Genomic DNA, 2771 nt, shown 5'->3' on the forward strand with positions numbered 1-2771 from the left:
TAATGCACTGGACTCTACTGCTCTGTTGCTCTACTACACTGGACTCTACTGCTCTGTTGCTCTACTGCACTGAACTCTACTGCTCTGTTGCTCTAATGCACTGGACTCTACTGCTCTGTTGCTCTAATGCACTGAACTCTACTGCTATCTCCACCCCAGCCCGCTCCTGTCCACTACCCTCACCCCAGCCGCCCTGTCCCTCCTGCCACCCACAGCCCGCGCCTGTCTACCTGACACCCAGCCCGCCCTGTCCCTACCCTCACACCCAGCCGCCCTACGCTCCCCCCCCCAGCCCGCGCCTGTCCCTCTCCCACACAGCCGCTGCCAACGCCCGCCCTGTCCTCGCCCAAACCCAGCCGCGCCTTGTCCCTGCCCCCACCCCAGCCCGCCCTGTCCGCTCCCCAGCCCAGCCCTTCCATCCCACTTGCGTACTACCAATTCAACAGTAGGCGCGATCAAGGGTGGGGGTCCAGGGGTCGCGATATACCCCTATAACTATTGTAAATCATATTCTTCACACCAGTGAAAATAAATAACTCCTGTGGTGAGATATTGCGCATGCGCGCAAACACATAAACGGTAGCCAGATTGTGTACTGCCTGTGTATACAGCAGCGGGGACTCTACATGGCAAGTTCTTCCCTCCTATTTCATACAATGATCGTCTACTGATTGGAATGTTATCATATTAAATCATGGCTAGGAATACATCTCCTCTTCATTTTAAATGAATAATGCTTTGGCAAATACGATTTCTACTCGAGAGATATAGCGCATGCAGCGCGCACGACGGTGTTAGGCGTGCACGTGCCCGATCTGATGCAACTTCATATATATGCTTGCTGAAGGGGGAGGGGGATGGGAGACTGAGGAAAGGCGGCAGGGAGATAGCTGGGGGGGCGCGTAGAAGAAGAAGGAGGCTGAGCGAGGCGAAGGGAGGGCAAACGGGCAGGACGCGAGGGCATAAAGTAGGTGTTTTGTAACCCTACATGCTAGGCGCTTCTCCTACATTATAAACACAGGTTGACTGATCAAAGTTTTATTAGGGAAATCGTATGCTGAATACCCCCTAACCAATGTTAAAATGCTATTCATCACAAAAATAACTCGCTACTGGTGAGATATTGGCGCATGCGGCTAACACAACTAACGTAACCAGATTGTGTACTAGCTGGTATCGCAGCGGGGACCTTACTGGCAAGGTCTTTCCTCCATATTTTCGTTATGTAATGTCCTAAGAATGGAATGTTATGCATATAAATCTATGCTAGGATACTCTCTTATTTAAATGCATAATCCTTGCAAACATACGATTTCTGTTGGGAGATATTGCGGCATGCGCGCGCACCGTGGTTAGGGCGTGCAGTGGCCGTCTAGGCAAACTTCATAATATACTTGCCTGAGGGGGAGTAGGGGATGGGAGACTGAGGCCAAACCCCCTAGAAATTTTCAGGGCCATGGTAATATTTACCTAACACCCTCCAACCTCTGGCGTGCTCGTGCCCTTTACTTCGTAACATGGATTCGGCCCCCCCCCCACCCTTGAATTCCAAACTTCTGGATCCGCTCAACTGCCTAACCCCCTGAAGCACGAGAATTACACACGCATTATATGAACAAATAAGAATTAAATACGGCATTATAATTTCATAGTATCAACGAACAAAAGCCGGTGGAGTTTAGATTTTAATTATTTTCGCAGGCGACCATAGAATATATTAGCGAGAGAAAGAGGAGGAGGTAAGGAGCGAGAGAGAGGAGAAAGAAGAGGAGGTAGAGCGAGAGAGAAAGAGAGAGGGGTAGAGCGAGAGAGAGAGAGAGAGAGAGAACAAGAGAGAAAGAGTGCCAGAGACAGTGACGACGTGCGAGAGCGATGCGAGGCGAAAGAGAGAGAGAGAGTCTGAGAACGAGGCAAAGCGACAGAGAGAGAGAGAGAGAGAGAGAGAGAGCGAGAGGAGAGAGAGAGAGAGAGCGCGCGTGAAAGAGCGATAAAAGATATGTAGACAGAATATAGAGAATGTCACACCTAAGAATAACAGCGGCGCAACGCATGCACACACAGAAGGCGAACAGGATAAGAGCGGAGAAAAAGAAAAGGAGTGAGAGAGAAAGAGAAGGAAGCGAGAGGGGCGGAGACAGAGGAAAGTAGGAACGGCAGCGGAGAGGCGAGGAAAGGCAGAGCGGAGAGAGAGTAGGGCAATCGAGAAGACAGAGGAAGGCAGAGAAAGAAACAGAGAAAAGGCAGAGAAGAGAGGGGAGATAGAAGGTAGAGAGAGAGAGAGGAAAGGCAGCGAAGCGAGAGAAGGCAGATGGGAGAGACAGAGAGAGAGGAAAACGCAGGGAGGAGCGAGAGAGCGAGAGAAGGCACGGAACGCGACAACTTTGTGTTTTAGAATCTACCTAATTCTTATGAATTGTATGGTTACAAGTATTGGTGTATCAGACAAACGGAGAGCATTATGAATGAATCGACTTGACTTCGTCACGGTCGTGGCCGTGACGGGCCTTCTCTCTCGCGTGATTATATCACGTCAGTATAACACGTGGGCCCACAGTCGCCGCCACGTTCTCTGCTGTGTTTTTGTCCCCCCCGGCAAAACCGAAATTCCCGAAGCTGTGACATATTCGAATGCGCATAATTACAGCTAACGCTGAGTAAATAAATATAACAGAAATTCTTGCTCAACTGAAAGCTTCCGTAGCTGTTATAATTTCGTGCTTAACTCTGTTGTCACTCTTTAATTAACAGGCATATAAATGGATTGAATCAAT

This window comes from Priapulus caudatus, unplaced genomic scaffold (genome assembly GCF_000485595.1).
Source record: "Priapulus caudatus unplaced genomic scaffold, Priapulus_caudatus-5.0.1 Scaffold1178, whole genome shotgun sequence".
NCBI classification, from domain to species: domain Eukaryota; kingdom Metazoa; phylum Priapulida; class Priapulimorpha; order Priapulimorphida; family Priapulidae; genus Priapulus; species Priapulus caudatus.